The sequence below is a fragment of the Accipiter gentilis genome, chromosome 23 (genome assembly GCF_929443795.1).
Source record: "Accipiter gentilis chromosome 23, bAccGen1.1, whole genome shotgun sequence".
Classification (NCBI taxonomy): Eukaryota; Metazoa; Chordata; class Aves; order Accipitriformes; family Accipitridae; genus Astur; species Astur gentilis.
This window is the reverse complement of record NC_064902.1, coordinates 22,237,894-22,254,753: the sequence shown is the minus strand read 5'-3', so window position 1 is coordinate 22,254,753 and position 16,860 is coordinate 22,237,894. Positions and strand designations below refer to the sequence as shown.

At 40.5% G+C, this 16,860-nt stretch overlaps 1 protein-coding gene across 5 annotated transcripts in view; it reads right to left on the bottom strand.

Annotated features, from left to right (window-relative positions):
* The window catches only part of LOC126049544 (contactin-4), a 346,808-nt gene that overhangs the window by 236,525 nt on the left and 93,423 nt on the right, over positions 1-16,860 (bottom strand). Inside the window, exon 1 of one of the 5 annotated variants that reach the window (XM_049826065.1) lies at positions 5,186-5,206. The exons of the other annotated variants lie outside the window; for them this stretch is intronic. The gene's annotated coding sequence lies outside the window, so the exon portion shown is untranslated. Of the gene's footprint in view, positions 1-5,185; positions 5,207-16,860 lie in introns of those variants that run through there. 5 annotated transcript variants of the gene reach the window in all.

Sequence of the window (16,860 nt, the reverse complement as noted above, 5' to 3'; positions counted from 1 at the left end):
TAAGAGACAAACAAAGCCTTCTGTAGGGCAGCCGAATGCAAGGACTTTTGTCAAAAACAAACAAACAAAAACCCAAACCACACCGTCCCCAAAAACCCCCAAAACAAAACCCAAACCAAGCCCAGATTTGCATTTGCTCGCCATGAACCTTACTCCGAAAGCGGCACCAAAGCATGAAAGTACAAAACAGGTTCTCCAAATCCAGGTGAAAACAGCCTTGACTATTGTTGAAGCTGAGTCATGATTTACGGTAAACAAATAAAATTCAGTAACGAGATGCAACATCTTAAACAATTACGGTATTTGTACTTGACTTCGGTATTTCTAAGGCAGCAAGAGCAACATTGCGGCAGGCAGCGTCCCAACACGAGAGCGGTTAGCACGATGGAGTGATTCCATACGAGGCTCTGTCACTCACACTTCAACTCCAAAATAATTGCGTTATTAGGCTTGATTAGCTGGTGCTGGTGATTAGAGAATATTTTTGCAAGTATCACTTGAATCTGGAAGATCCAGCGACTGAAGAGGCAAAGCAGGAGGAGGAACGTGCCAGGGCAGGAGCTGGTGCTGGCAGGCGCGATGCCGATGGGATCCCGCGGGTACCAGGACCTGGTGCTGGTGCAGAGCAGGAGGGCAGTTCGGGGGAACATGCGCTTGCACAGAACAGAAACGGCCAAACTTCCCTGGGCAACTCTGCAGAATTGGCTTTTTTTTCTTTTTTTGCATTCAGATTTTATTACACCCAGCCACAGGCCCAGATACATGCACTGAAAACTCCATGCATCTATTATCTCTATTTATTACATAAACCCACAATGATGCTTTAACAGTCCCTTTCACTGCACTTCCATTAGCAAAATATTGGCATGACTTCCTCTCCCACTCCCCCAATGACAATTATAAAACATACCCCCTAACTACTTCTGTTTTTTAAAAGTACATTTTCCTAATATTTAATTTATAAATCATTTCCCACATGTATTAGTAATAAATGTTTAAAGGCGGCAGACAGGAATACAACAGGAAAGCATAATGCTTACTGTTTACTAGGAGGCCTCATTAAAAAGGCATCAAGAGCAAGGAAAATAAAAACAACCTTGTGAACCTTTGTAATTGGTCTCAGGAGAAATGTAACACTGAGGACATCAATGCAGAAATGTCCCAGCCCATTCCAGTGCCAGAGATTGAAGAAGCATTTCAGTTCACTACACTGTTTGCACTCCTCAGTTCTTACACTGTGTGATTATTATTTTTTTTAATTAAAACACACAAACTTTTTATATTTTTTCATATCTATAACATCTCTATAGATCAGGTGTTTGATGTTATGATATTCAAAATCATACTTAAATAATCATTAATCTTTCCCCACTAAATTAATGATTTTATGGACACAGTAACTAGAGGCCATTTTCATTTAGTTTACCTTTTCGCATGTTCCACTGTGATGGAACTGTCCAGTATACTGCCTGGTACAGTCTGCTGTGTATCTTTTTTTAGTGTCTCTCCTATCCATACTTGTGCTCTTTATTTTTATAATGGATAAGTTTGTTACTTTAACTTCCTATTTGTAGAAAGTATCGGGCAAAGAATTGTTATGTTAGACACATTTTTAGCGAAAGAAAGGGTTAATGTACCTCTGAAATGAACAGCTAATTTGACTAGCCTTCCTCCTTGCCAGCTCGCTTCCAGTTAGGCCCAGATGTCACTTGCAACGCTTAATTTTTAAACCAAACACAGCATACCATCTATTACCGAGCAGACTTCAAAATTCATATTTAAACCCAACAGGTCCCAGAGGCTCCTTTTAGATACTTCTGGGCTTCCCAGAAGACTCATGAAAGTTGATTAAACTAAAAATTGCATTTCATTTTCCTGTTTTGTTTGCATTTAAATGGAGAAACTTGCAGCTGGATAATAGCCATATATTTTCTGCTGTACTTCCATTCCCAGCAATACAAGTTTTGTCATGTTTTCCACCACTTAAAGTATTTACTTCTTACTGTTTCTCCAAATGCAGACCAAGGCTTTCTCTGTGCAAAACTGCACTGCAGAAACTCCAGTAAGACTTTCCTAATAGGTTTAATTTGTGAGATTCAAAAGCCATCCAAGCACAATTATTTGTAACATCTTCACTTGGAGACGCGTTTCAAGGCATGATAATTTGCCCTGCGAAAATTTATTCTCTTTCAGCCATCTAACCTTACGGGTCTGTGTTTGCAGGCTTTGCCACATCCAGGCAAACCCCCAGGACGTGGGCACTGCCTGCAGTCACCCGTGGGGCATGGATACACGGAGGAGTCCCGCATGGCTTCTCCGAAAACAGGGAAAGCGTGGTGCTGAGCTCCCAGCATTGGCATCTTCTAGGGATGCTTGTTAGGAGCTCCCACTGAACACGAACCATATCCTAATCCCCTCTCTGAAAAACAAGACCGCTTTAAAAGCCTAAAACATTACTCAGCCAAACAGGAGATCTGATAAAGCTAAAATATAACATGGAAAATCGCCACTCGGTTGCAACGCATGCTGATTAAACGAGTCTTTGCACTATTACTACAGAGCTCCTCTGTTGCACCTGAAGAAAGCGGGCACTTCTCCAGACTCCCTGTTCAGGGAGATACCCAAGATCCGGTGCTTGCATCATTTTTTTCCAGCGAGCTGTGGCCGGCAGCTCCAAGAGACAACCAAAGCCTAGTTTCAAGGATCTGTAAGAAAGCACGCGGCATAGACGTAACCTTGGAGCTGGACCACCGACGTACGGGTGGAAGGCTGTACGTCACGTTAGCCTCTTCCACCCCCTTACGGTTCTTGAGGGGATTCATTTTGGGACCGATAAGGCAACAGAGACGGCAGGTGGCTGCCTGGCACCCATGCGTGCCCAAGCCTAGAAGAGCCATGCAATGGCAGCAGCTCCAAGTCAGGCACAGCCCGGACCTCGCCGGTCGCCGGCTCTCCTTGTCTCCCTGGCGTTACAGCCCAGCAGCTGCCACGGGATGCGAGAGGTGTCTGAACGTATATTTTAAATTCACAGCTCTTTGTGGGAAAAAAAAATTGCACCCCTAAAAGCACTGATGAGAAAAAGCCATCCAAATTTGTTTTCATCCATTTAAAAGCCTATAAACTTTAGTGTTATTTATGGGCAGATCAGTCTGCTGCGAGCTAACACTTTGCAAAAGGCTTGCCGACGCACACTTTGGTGCGCTTTCACAGGGTGCTCCCACAGAGCCGCACGCAGCCCTGAGTAGGCTTCAATTGCATTTTAACAACCTTTCGGCACATTTCTGGTCGCTTTTGCCGTGCCGTTTTTTGCGCACCCTATAGCTCCCGAGATGAAGACATATTTCTTTAATCTCCTCCGTATCTTTCTCCTTCCCTACCGAAGGACTTGTCCAATGTCTTGCATGAGAGACTCTAGTTCTGGTGAGTGCCCAGGCCACGGCGGTTGCCCACACGGGCCATCCCGGGGCAGGGGGAGAGCAGGAACGGGTGCTGCCCATCCGAACCGCTGCAACGCCAGCCCGCAAACTGCCTCCGCCGCGGAGACCGCCTTCCTCCTCTCCATCTCCCCGTGCTCTCTTGTCGCGTCTTGCGCAAACCTATGCTCGCGCAGCCAAAAGGGACGTCGTGAAAATAGTTTGAATTCATCAGGAGAATAATTCTGAACGGTCTTGGTCACATTAGCTTGGGTAATGTGCTGCGTACAAGCGCAGCTCACCTGGAAGGACCGTGTAATTAATGCGCTCCCTCTCTCCACTGGCCAGAGATGAAGGAAGTGCCGTGATTACTTTCACATGTTAAACGTCATCAGAGCATGATCGTGCAGTTAATAATGAAGGAAAACCTATTTCCCGTACCAAATGAAACAAGCTCTGCTGCTTCTCCTCCTCCTCTGCTTCCTCAGGTAACGTTTTACCCATGGCACAGAGATGAACGGCATCCACCCGCGGCCACGAGCCAGGCACGATTCCCGCTGCAATCCCGCATCCAGACCTTCCCGCAAGTTTTAAGAAATAGCTCTAAAAATTCACTAATCATCCCGAATAGGAGATGGGGATAGGAAAGCTGTAACAGATCAGCTTCCCGCATAAGCCTGGTCCTCACGAATGCTTCCCTAGACCAAGTTATTAAATCGGCTGGTACGTGAGTGTATTTAGCTTAATAGAAACATGCAAGAGAGATGTTTGTTAATAATTTCCCACAGGAAATTTTTGTTTTGCATATACATTACACCCAAAATTCAGGTAAAATCTACAACAAAAAAGGAGTAAGAAAATTAAAGGAAGATTTCCAACTTTAATTTGCAGTATCACCTAGCAAATTCTTCACCTGCGCCATTAAAAAAGAGAACCAAGGTAGGAAATTACATACTTCATCTAAATTTTTGTAGACTAATTACTTTTCTGCAACCAGCGTTCCACGCAGTCTTTGGCGCTGATGAACTGCTCTTTACTAACCCTGCCTGGTCTCTCTGCATCAACAGATGGGAGCAAAACGGCTTCTGTAAATCAGAAACAAGTGACAGCAACTAGATTATTTCACACTCCTGTGAAACAATCTCAGGTAAAACTTACATTAGAATGCCATTAGGATTTCTCCCTGAAATATTGCTTTACATAAATTTTGTAGTGTAATGGTTATTAAAAACCTCAATACAAAGAGACCTAATCAGTTCCTTAATACTCTCTCCTAATTTGTTTATAAGTGAAATCATATTTTTAATAATAGATTATGATATATTGCAAGAGAGACTCCTTATTTTAATAACTTATCTTTAGATATGGAGAACAGTATTGCTAAAATACTAAAAATGCTACAGTGAAATTTCAGAATTAGAAAAGTAAGTGCTGAAGTATTTCAGTTTTCCATTACATGCACTTAAATTTTGCAAGATGGGATTCAATTAATCAGCTACTTCACTCAACTTTGAAGCTGCCAAAGGCAGATTATATCTGAGAAGGACAAAGTTTTGAAAAGAACCTTTAGGACTACACCACACACAAAGTCATTTAAGACAAGGGACAAAAATACCCCTTTCTTTTGGCCAGACCAGTTAAATCAGAGGACAATATGAGGGTCCCCTAGTACCGCTATCGGAACAACTTCAAGAAAATTAACACCAGACTTATGTAGTATCGCAGTACAAAACTACAGAGCTAAATTATTTAGGAAAGAAAATTTTACTTACAATAATGGATGCCTTTGTATTTGGTAAATGCTACCTTTCATCCATTTTAGCTTAATTTCAAGCCTCCATGGATTTCTTCTTTTCTTCTAACCAATACAAGCAGCTAAAGCCTTTCCTTTTCAAGCATGCCCTTTGAGCTGCTGGTCTCCCTCGCAGTGATGCTTCACAAATGGAAGAGCTTCAACATCTCCACCAGTCCAAACCCCTGAGAAATCCGTGTGTATTCATTTCTTTGAAATTATTTCAGAGGCAAAAAAAAAAAGAAGAAAAAAAAAAGCAAGCACTTCCTTACTTTGTGTTATATTTCAGAAAGTTTAAATGGTCTAATATCCTATTCCTTTTCAACGTACCACAAAGTGCTAAATGGTAAGAATTACATTACTGCCACTGCTTAGATCCTGGCTGATAAGGTGAGCCTTTTACATTTATACTGACTTCTGAAAAAGCTGTTGCTATACTGGTCTAATAATTAATAATTCATGGAGCCAAATTACAGCTCTAGAAGGATACAGCCATTTTTACTAGTTCTTTCATATTCTTCTGATTTATGTACGACTAAGTAGGAGACTGATCAAAGGAAAAAAATTAAAACTTAACACTTCAGGTTTAAAATTAAATTGCTATTCCATACTCAGAAAGGATGGATGGAGCAGGATATAACAATGCTTCTTTTGAGACAAGCACGTGTACAAAATTTCTGAACATCCATTAATTTTATTATATAAAAGGACCTTTTGCAGCTCCTAAAATTGTAGATCTTTAAAACTGGAAATATTTATCACTAATGGGACTTATACTGTCATGGGAGTGCAAGACAACACATTAATATTTGTAACATCTTCACAATAGTCCTTCTTTCATGTTGCCCTTGATGAATGGACTAATTTTTCTGCCCCCTGTATCTATCCTCTCGTTGTTAAAGACATATTTTTATTGATCCACATACAGAACAAGATCCACCTAAAGACAAGGATCAGTAAAGGAATCAATTTTGTTATTTTATTGCTTCCAGAAAAAAAAAAAAAAAATCATAAAATGATCTCTTTCTCAATCTACCAAGCATATCTTAGCTGATGTTTCCAAAAGTGCCTAAAAGACCATGATACAAATACAATACAATACAAACAAACAAGAGCGGTCATCTAAAGGTACAGGCATATATGGGGACTTTCAGAAGTTCTTAGTCCAATGTGGCTTCTAATTGACTTTTTTTTCCCCCAACATTTCATCCTGAGACACCAGCACAAAGGAAACGCTGTGTTGGACCTTGGGAGAACAAGACCTTTTTTTAGTAGATATACCAGGCTCACGTCGAAAGTACCCAACGCAGCATCTGCTTAGAATAGCTATGCTGATCTCAGTCAAAGCAGTATTTCAGCATTGCAAAACAGGAAATTTTGAAGCTTTTTTTTTTTTGAGCTTGTATTATTATTACCATTTGAAAGATGAATTATTGTCTTTCAATGGTTTGAGAAACTACTACCTCTACACAGCTACTACAGACTCTGCAAACACAGACATCTCAGTTAAAAAGATGGTCCTAAAGATCAGTATCCCCTCTCCTGCCCTCTGCTTCACTCTTTTATCCTTCTCAGCACACGTAGTCTCTGGTTATTTGCTGGTTTATCTCATATGCAGATACACAACACAACCACTACTCTAGTTGTTCCGACACACAAGCTAACATTAAACTCTTAAAAAGCTAAAGCTGCCTTCTTCATTATGGCCAAGCTGCTGAAAGCCTGCAAGAAGCACCTGTTTTTAATAAAGAATTTAAAGCCAGATAACAGCCATTAAAGTTTCTGATCAGCACATGTTTTAGAGCTGCAAAATATGCTCGAACAATCACACATCTTCAATGGAAACAACATTTCTTGGAAGTCCCCTTGTGTAAGGGATTCAATTGAAGTCCAATATTTGGCAGCGTTATGAGGAAACTTCTAAATTCTAAAAGATGTCTCATTGTTCATATTCACGTGGGCTGCTGAATTCCTGGCTATTTGCTCAGCCTTCAGTTTGCATATCGCAAATAAAAATCTCAGAAAACCTAATTAATGCAGCTAGACTGTTTAATCTTTTTAAGAACAAAATAAAAAGAATAAATTGGTGCCAAGAAGAAAGAAACTTCTTGCTTTGGTTTTTGGGAAAGTGTGTAAGGGCAAAATTTTCATAACTGTTGAAATAATTAGGTCTTAAATTGAGGTTTAGCTTCCTAAGAGCCTAAATTACTTTGAACACTGTTAATTCCATATCATACATGATAATCTAGCAGTTTTACCTTACCACTATCTATTTATATCTTACTTATTTTGAGCTCCAATATCTAGTGATATGAAGTTATTTAAGCAGAGAACACAATTTTGGAGCTGCCCATGTTTGGCCATGTTGCACAGAACTATTTACATCCACAAGTATGCTTCAATGCAAACAGGAGTAAAATAAGCTAAAAGGTGTTGCAACAGATTGTTCTTCTGGAAAACAAAATGATCCAGAAGCGCCCCAAAATGAATCCTTCACCAACCTTTCAGAAAACAACTATAAGTATCTACCAAAGAGAGTTGCTAGATGTGTTAACTAACATCAGTTTACTTGATTTTACACTGAAGATGAGAGCATGAGAACGTTATTGTGAGTATCCGTGCGTCCTCTCCAAGGCTGGCTAATTACTGCTGCTAGACTGATGAATATTTTTACATTTGAACCTGGACAATACTTCCTTTTCCTTCCACAGTGGGTGGTAAAATAACGCAACAGGTTGTCCATAGAGGTTATGGAGACCTTGGAGACACTCAACATTTAAAAGAAAAGTCCCCGAGCAACTTGACCTAACCAGACCTGCCTGGAACAGGAGGCTGGAGTAGATGACCTTCAGATTCCCTCCAGACCACATTATTCTATGACATTAACAGCAAAATAGACACAAAAACTCCCCGAGCGTCAGAGGCTGGAACTGGGAATGAGCAGAAGAAAAATTTGGTGGACACAGGCATGCTTCTGTATTAAAAACCCCACAAACCACCGAGACTTATTGTGAGCAGTTCATTCAAAGAACTTGAGTTGTTTATCAAATTTATTATTTTGATATAAAATAATCTGATTTGTTACTACTAAGACTAAAAGATACATTTCAAATGAAAATTGCTTGTTGACACTAACAGGAGTCAATGATGTTCAGCACATGGAAACACTCAGCACCCTGTGGCACTTTCCCAAACTTGAACCAAGCTTTTAAATTAAATCCTGACATCGTATTTTGCCAGTAAATGACTGATCCAGTCATGCTGGAGAGCAACTACAAAGAGGTGGTGGGTTAGTGTTAATTTACCACAATTCAGTTTTCAAATTAGTTCCGTTTACGTTAATTCCTGAGGAATCTGAAACCTTGGGTTTGTCTCCTGGAAAGGCTCAAAGTGCAATATAATTGGAGAGCCATCAAGGCTAATAGAGAAAAATGGCAGGAGGTACCTCAGAGAGGTATTACGTTGTTTTGTAAAGCAGAAACATCACAGAAAAATCTCTTATGAGAAATAGTGACCTTATCCTCAAAGAGACTAATTCAAGGTGAATTTAGATGCAGAATTTTATCAAAGACTGTATCTTTCCACTAACAATTTTGTTTATGCCTTGTTTTTCTCCTACAGATATAATAACATCCACTCCCCAATATGAGCTGTATCTAGTATGTGCAGAGGCCAGCCTCGCTTCTCAGTTCACACGTACCAGTAATTAGAAGCTTTGCAACTGTACTTAGCTCCACTTACTGTGATGAAAGATGCAGATGTCTGTTTTAAGAGCCTCTGATAAGCATTCAATTTGATCAGCCTGTACAAATACCCTGCAACTTGTACTGTGCAAAATTTCTTAACCCGCTATTCACATCAAAGTACGCAGTCCCAGCACTGAGACTCCGAAAGCTGAGATTTCTAGGCCAGGCAGATCTGGGTGTACACCACAAACATTTCAATAGCTAAGACCACATTTTCCAAAGCCATGTAGGGCCTCAGCGAGCTTCCAAGAAGCACTCGAGCAGCCCAGCAGTCACTGACGGTGCCCTACATTGTGCTGAAGCACCTCTGAATATCTCTGCTATTATCCATTTGTTTAAATTTATCCCAAAGTGCTAAAAGCCAGCAGTAGAAACGGGTTAGATTCTCAGCATGTAAAAGTACATCCTAAATATACATATAAAACGTAGGTAAGTTAGTCACCTAAAATAAACTAGTTAGCTTAAAGGTATTGCCATCAATTACACTACCATTACAACTGCAGCTTAAAATGCTATTAGAAACTTCTGGCAATAGAGCTTTGCAGTATCCGGAAACTTGTCTTGTTATGACAGGTTTCTGATTATTTTAATAGGAATGATTATTTAAGCTTCCTTACATTATTGAAAATCCTACGCTAACAATAGAATTGTCTTTTGTATTGGCTAAATAAATCAGCACAGTAAACAAGGGCAATAATATTCGTTTTCAGTTAGAAGGTGAAAGCGATGGCAAAATGGAGAACACAGGAAATAGTCACAGACTTACATTTTAAAACACAGCTAGCATTCACCAAACCAATAAAAGACGGTTTTTGTCGTTTCCCTCACTTTTAAACTGCCGCTGTAGCTTTCTAGCTATGAAACCATCGTTGTACACAAAACACTGGGAGAAGACAGAAGGAAACCCATGCGGCCCATTAACCTCTACACACACCGAGTTATCCAAGTGCACAACAGGAATAAATTACCACCATCTCTGGTATCCTTATAAATACACACACGTACTCACAACACTGGGAAAGTCATTTTCCACCCCAAAGGTGAAGGACTGAGTCCATACGGGACCAGGTGAGCTGACACGGGGGTGCAGGAAATCAAGCGTGCTGTCTCGCAACTAAATACATTTTAAATTAGTCTAACACATTCATCGTGTTGGAAAAGCCAAAGGATGCTCAGAGCATGTAAGTGTTCATTCATAACTTTCTACTGGTGTGCAAGTTAAATTTGACACTAAAAGAATAAATGAAGACAATCTCAAGCTCAAATAAAAATTACCTATTTTAGACTAAGGAGGCACCAGGGGCATGTCTGCTAAAGCTCTAGGGTAGGTCAGAAATACACCTGTGCTGTTCTACCTTTTCTTCCTAAACTCAGAGATTTTTGCATGGGTAACAATTGTTTAAAATTGCTGCTAACTTCCAATACTTTCTTTGATACAAGTCTAAGAAGCAGCCTACAGTTACATCTCCAGTATTAACTCTAAAAATCTAGGTAGAGCTGTCCATCAGCTGACCCTAATATTGCTAAGAGAGCATTAGGCAGACTGGCAAAAAGCCACATCCAGTTTGAAACATGTACTGAAAATTTCCTCTGTCAGATGAATCTTTAATGTATTTATAATCTGCAATGTTTCCTCTAAACAGCACTCCATGTCTTACCTTGTATCATTTTCCAAATAAATGCCATGCCACAGAGCTAAAACATATGTCCAAATAGAAAAGTGGATTAATTTTTTTTGTTTTTTTTTAAGTGAAATGTTTAAGAGATTGACCTTATTATAATTCAATCTGCAGTCAATATTACCAGAACAACTCAAAAGCAATTCCTGTCATCTTCCCTGCTGCAGTGTTTTGGAAACCAGAGCCCCTGCTACAAGAAAGCAATTCTTTCCTTTTTTTGCACATCTTTTGATTAGAAAACCAAAATATTGACAAAAACTATTATATCTCTTCTGACACTTCTTTCTGGGAGTACGGGTCTTCAACCCACGGTCTTGTGAAATTTGTTTAGGTAATTAACATCATCTTTTGTAAATTCTTCATACGTGAAGAATTTGAACCTAAACCAGCCAGCTTCTTCCTTTCCTGAGCCGTTACAAGAGAGCGCTCCGTTCTGCTCCCCAGATTTCCCCCTTCGCTGCAAGAGACAAGGGACCTGCAGTGTCAGGGAGAGAGATGTCAGGGAATATGGCAAGAATCCATCTGAGCCGAGATAAAGCTTTTTAGCAGCAGGGAGAAGAAAAAAAACACTATTATGGATGCAAATGCAAGTATTAGGGCTATTCCCACTCCATACCTTGCTAACAATTCACTAGGACAGCAGACACGCAGAAATTAGTTTTCCTTGCACACGCCTTCATCATGTCTGGCTATATAGAACAGAAGTAAATTAGCAACAAACAAGTTAGCAACTACAAAGAGCCTTTCAATAGCTATTTTACTTTTGTACTACAATCTACGCAGTACTTATTTTCTTTCAGAAGCCACAGAAACTAACAAAGAAAATACGTGCTGAGGTTTCACTATGACTATTTATGACCTATTTTATGTATCTGATTATGCAGCATTCACAGTAGCCAGATTTAAGTCAAGCTTCTTACACTGCATGCTCATTCAGCAAAGAGGTATGGTTTCAGCTCTCATCGCTCTGAGCTGCACATGACGGTAACTGGCTTCTGGAGTTGAATTTTGAGGTGTTGGTAGCACTGACAAGCCTCACCCGAGACCGGAGACCGCCCGCCCACAGCACTGCATGAGCCACAGCAGACAGTCCTTGACCAAGAGCTTAGGACATAAATGAAGAGAAATGAGAAAAAAGTCCAGCTGTGACAGAGTCCCCACAAGATGTGCACTGTATGGTAAAAAGGAGGGTCTTGTTAACAGCTGTTGATGCACTATTCAGTCATTAGATAGTTTTAATCTAAAAAAACCCAACCCCAAAAAAATCTATTTTTCCACATAAAAAGATGGGTTTTTTTGATGCAATCCACACACACGCTAAACTAACGCAACCCCCTAATCCTGCTTTCCCTTCGTTTCAGACGAGGAGTCAGCGTGAGCAGCAAGGACACCAGCCTGACCTTCCCCAGACTCACACCACCCACCCGAGGAGGACAACTCCGTGGGGCAGGCCACCGCCACGCACGGGCAAAACGGAGACGGAGCACAGCCGAGGCGAGCGCGCCCTGCTCTGCATCCCATTAACGTCCCCTGTTGTGCATTACGGCACAACCTGGTATTTATGTCCCCGATGCTCAGATAGCGAGGCACCCAGTCCCTGTGGTGCCTATCAGATAGCAGCGCTATCGGGGGAAATCTTTATCTGCTTCGTGTAACGCGGCTGGATAGAGTATATCTGGAATTCAAACGTTACGCTGGTACTTTTGCTATTTTAGTTACTTCAGTGACGCACCGGCCCTCTATCTGCATCTCACACGGGTGAAAGGCAGAAGGAAGGCAGCAGCTATGTAGGACGACGGCAGGGAGACGTCTCGTCGTGCTGAAAACAAGCCTGGAAAAGCAGCAGTCCTGGCAACAACGCTCTATACAGCCTCACTGCAACGGGGAAAAGACTCGAGAGGGTTGTTTGTTTTTTTTTTTTAAATTGTAAATCCTTGAAATACATATGTCTGAGGCAACATGATGCTGTATGTTTCCATTCACACCTGTGATAATTATGCCTGACTTTGATATAGCAATTATTTTTTATGATGCTGCTAAAACATTGCATGTTACCCTGCATATTTAAGCAAGTACATCTTCACTTCTTTTCTCATGATTGACAAAATTACACTCTGCTAGGCAAAAAACCTCTCTCTACACTGCTCTGGTTCACCAAGTTCCAAACCAGTCCTATGAGTCCTTCCAATCTACTGGAGTCAGATGCCAATAAGGAACAGAGGAAAGGACACAGCCCTTAGTTTCTGTTTTACTCCAAACTTCAAGACTACCTTTTTCTTGATGTTCATAATTTTTCATCTCTGCTACTGATATGTGGATGTTTCTTTAATATCTTTCTTTTTGTAGGTCATATTCTCATTACGTTTAGCAATGTTCTCTAAAAGATACTGAATGAGAGCTTATTACCATACAGTTATTAGGAGGTTTTGGGATCAATGTTGCATGACCCACGAACAGGCTGGCAGAGAAGATTGGCAATGTACTGCGAGAGGAAAATTCTGGCTACGCAGGACGAACTGCTCCTCTTCAACTGATGTTGAACTACAAGACAGAACTACAAGCTCGATGAACATCTGGAGGAAACCCAAAGTATTTAATATGTCTAAGAAATTCAGTTACCTGAAAGTTTTTTCTTCTATTTTACAATGTGTCATCTCATGTTATGGTTTTACAGAGTTCAGATAACAACATGAAATTTCCAGTTTCACATGAGGAAAACAGTGTTAAAGACTACTGGAAAGAAAAATCAAATCAAGAGAAAGCCCTGCTGCCAGCAGCGTAAGTTTGGATTCAGAGACAAGTCTCTCTGATTGGAAGGGCCAAACGCTGTTCATGGAGATTCTGGTTCACTCCTCAACAGGAATGCTTTGGACTTGGCTCTTCCAAGTAAAGCTTCCAGATAACAAGATAGCCATTAAAAAGGAAGCAGTCAGCGGAACAAAACTAATTACACCCTCCCTGTACCCTCCCCTCAATTTGATGTCTTTTAAAGACGATAAAGTTTAGGGCAGTAAGGACTGTAAGGTCTAAACTTCCCTCAGTTGTGCCAAGTTCCAGGCAGCAGGCAGAACTATTCAAATATGAAAAGAAACTAAAAGAAAAACTGATTTACTTCTCACTTTGATATTCTTATGGAGACGCACAAATAGATCTCAGTTTTTATAGCCTTTAAGGGCAACACATCATGAAATTTAGTCTTTCAAACTGAATTTAAATGCATCCTTAAATTATAGAAAAAAGGCTTTTGTTCCCATAAGATGGCAATCAAAAACAGATGCACTAAATAATGTTGCTGTTATGAGTCTAGGCAATTTTATTTCCAAGACAAAAGAATGCTTCTTAAGCAAAAACTGTGATTAATTATTTTGCATCAGGAAGAATGAATCTTTTTTTAATTGTAGTGAAAAAATTCATTATTGATTAAAATGTCATTTTAAGTAAGACATTATGGAACCAAAAGATCATTTCTGCTCTTTCCAAATTAAGCATACAAAACTAAAATTTAAACTGTAAGTAAAATGCCATATATTGCATTAGAAGGAATTTCCAATAATAGTAACTGCTTTATATTGGTACAAACAAACTTTGTCTTAATTAGATTGACCTTTAAAAAGCTTCTCAGGCATTTGAGAAATGTAAATACTTAAAGCATGATTCATTCACATTCCTGTTTGCTCAGACAACTCTGAAAGCTTTGAAACACAGAGCTGGGGCCGATTCCATCCTTCCCGCAACTCCGCTGGGGTGGGTCCAGCCAGACCTGGGATGAGTTTGGTGCCTTCCGACTGCGTGGCCGCCTGCGGTGATTTGGACCTTGGATATACGTCGGCACAGCTGGGAAATACAGTAGGAGCTACAACAACTCGGGACTTGTGAGATGAGCGAACGGCTGATGGGGTTGAAGATGAAGCGGCATCGCTGTACCAGAAGAGGTACGGTTCATGTCATTTGCCCACAGATCATGACTGTGCTTAAGAAGATTCCTATTTTTTAGTGTAAGCATACAGACTACAGCATGTCTCTTCCCACACACATAGCCCATACAGACTATTCCGCATAGTTTGTGTATGTTGACTTTGTGATACGTCCCATATGGAAGACTCGCAGGACCACACGGGTAACCTGCAGATTCTGTCTCAGAGCAATTTTCTTTTATTGATGCTGAATTTATCCTTGATAGACTGAGGAAGTGAATTTGATATAAGGGAATTTATTTTGCCAGTTTATGATGCTGTTTCACAGTATGCGGGCCTCACGCATCAGAGGATAACAGAGCTCATGTTTCAGTGCTCAGACTTGTCATCTCCCTTCGTCCACCTCTTCTTCGAGTGACCACTGCACAAACTTTGCAACCAGCACAATAATAAATAATAGATGATCTTACTCAGCAAGTGTCTGTGTACGGAAGGGATGTAGAATTTGGAATAAAACCAACAAATATAGTAAGAAACCCCAGACTTTGCCCGAAACAGAGAACAACAGAGATGGATGTATATCTTACCAAGGTCAAGGAAAACTAGTCAGATCCTTAAAAATATTACTCGTGTACACAACCACACCGTTATAAAACCAACACAGTCCTACTCAGGCTGCCTTCTATGTGTAGGTACGTGCAACCTTCCCTTCAAAGGTAGTTCGCATCCTCAGGATTCGGCCGCACCAGCAGAGAGGATCGCTGCCTCAGCCCTTACGACTCGCTTTTACCTACGTCCACGGAAAGCCTGTTCCCCCTCATCACCGCGCGCTCCTGATTGTTCGTTTGAAACTGTCAATTTAAAACATTTCTCTTATGAACTTTAGCTCTAACTAGACTACAGAGACTGTGAGTGTTCCTAGCAATAAAGGAAGATTAAGGCTGGGAAGGACAAGCAAGTATCATAAAAATAACAGTGTATAATTGGGTAGCCTACCATAGCTGGTGAAGAGAAATGAGCAGGTCAAGCAATTGAGAACCAGGAGAAATGACCTTAAAAAGTTCTGTCTGGGGACAGACTGCCGATGGTCTCATCAGCATTCAGCTCCACCACCACAGTCTGGAGGAGGAAACATAATGCAGAAAATGGAAAGGAGGGAGATAGAAGAGCAGTGGGAAGAAAAACATCTTTCTTAATTCAGCCAGGGAGGAGATGGAAACCAGCCGTCTGCAGCCTTTTTTTTTTTTTTTTTTTTTTTTTTATGAGTCCTCTGGTCTGTGACCCACCCACTAATATATTTTCAGTATCACACATAATCTCTAAGAAAAAAGATTAGTGCCTTACAACGAAAGCAGTTGGTAGAAAGGTGCTGTCAGATCTTTTGTGGCATATTCCTTTTGTTTCATGAGAAGTGAGAGGGTCTTTGGGTGGGATTTCCAACAATGCTCAGCAGATTGAGGTGCTCAGTGATTTTCAGCAAGAGCCAGACACCAATCTACCTTTTATGTCTTTGAAAATCTCCTTTTACTTGTAAGCTTTTCAAGACAGATTGTGGTTTCCTAGGTGTTTATATAGCTCCTTTGGCATTTGGGTGTTATGGCAATATAAAGTGATATTGAGAATTGGTTATTTTCTGTCATCTAGCTTTTCCATCAGGTTTTTACAGCTTTTTATAACGAAAAAAGATTTTTTTTGGAAAAAGGACAATTTTGTAAATGCATACATATACACAATTTTCACATATGTTTACAGGTTATCAGTGAGAAACTGAAAACCTCCAGAATTTTTTTTTGTTGTGTTCTTCAGGATTCTGTATTTCAACCATGATACTTCTGTCTGAATATTTTCAACAAAGAGTGATCTTTCTAAACTTTACTTCTAAGCTTTTCCAACAGAAAAGAAAATAAATTGTAGGTTTAACAAAACAAGAAAATCCCACTCAGCTAACAATCCCCGCACACGGGGAGGGTGGATGCTCTGTGTTTGTGGACTACACAGGAGCAGCTTTTTGGCCATGAGCCGAAGTCCTTCCAATCCCCATTCCACATACACGGCAGCATCCATTACCCAGCAGAGACTCAGGTGTAATTACGCCTTCTAACCTGCCCAGCAGCCACAGAGATTCAGTTTCTAATTTCCATTACTTCATTGCAACACGTTCATAATTAGACAGTGATAATAATATGACTAAAGATACAAGACGAGAACTTCTTCATAACTTCCATCTCTTATTGTACAAGGGGTGAACAGCAATGGAAGCACTGGCAGTGCTGCTTGCCTTCAAACCCATTTAAACTTTTCATGGTCTGGCATGAG